Below are 899 nucleotides of genomic sequence, written 5' to 3'. Positions count from 1 at the left end.
TAAGAGGAGGTGCTAACATGTTGAGTTTGATGTTTAGTTTTTAAGGTTTTATTTGGAGCAATAACCAAATAAATATTGTTAAAGGGGGAACAAAATAGTTTTTAAATTATTTGATCTCTATAACATTGGATAGTGAAAGAAATGAAAAAGCAGACGCAGCCATTAGAAAAATGTGTAGATAAGAAATTAAATTACTTTCCATGCTACAGAAAGCACAGTGAACTACACTGGACTCTAACAGTTTATCCTTTGTCTTTTGTGTTGTTTTTATACTCTTGCCCAATGAGAAACAAAGCAGATAACAATTTGCTAGATTGCTTACCTCCTCTTGTCATCTCTTCGGGTGAAATAATTCAATTATGTGCTTGCTTAAGCAGCATGTATACTAAAATTGCAACTACACAGTAGATCACAGGGCCTAGAGCAAGGATGACATAGAAGTTTATGAAGCATTCCATATTTTTCCCAATAACATTATTATTATAATCACCAAATGAGATAAAAACACAACAATAACAACAACAAAGAAACTATAGGCTAATATCCCTGATGAACATAGGTTTAAAGAGTCTCAATAAAATGCTTACAAACCAAACAGAGACACACATCATGAGTTCTTTTTAAAAGGAGTAAGTGTTTTTACTTACTCCCTTGACACTGGCAAAACTTTGGTCTCTTTGAATTGCTTTAGAAAGCTTTGTATTATTACTTGAGGCTATAAATATCACAGCCAAGTTTCTTATAAGCACAACATGGAGTAAATACAAAACTGTATTTATCTGTGGCACCATATGTAATCAAATTTATGAAAAGATTGAGGTTTTCAATTGAGTTAAAGAAACAACCAATACTTTGTCTTTTCATGATAATAGTTCTTATCTGAAGTTTAAAGTAAAGTA

General features: G+C 31.6%; 1 non-coding gene across 1 annotated transcript; it reads left to right on the top strand.

The window, feature by feature from the left end:
• The first annotated feature begins 361 nt into the window (after positions 1 to 361).
• On the top strand, positions 362 to 464 carry LOC142842804 (U6 spliceosomal RNA). Its single transcript, XR_012909467.1, has one exon. It is a non-coding gene; the product is annotated as a U6 spliceosomal RNA (small nuclear RNA).
• Positions 465 to 899: the final 435 nt, after the last annotated feature.

This window comes from Microtus pennsylvanicus, chromosome 1, assembly GCF_037038515.1.
Source record: "Microtus pennsylvanicus isolate mMicPen1 chromosome 1, mMicPen1.hap1, whole genome shotgun sequence".
NCBI classification, from domain to species: Eukaryota; Metazoa; Chordata; class Mammalia; order Rodentia; family Cricetidae; genus Microtus; species Microtus pennsylvanicus.
The sequence above is the reverse complement of the archived record's forward strand: the minus strand, read 5'-3'. Positions and strand labels throughout refer to the sequence as shown.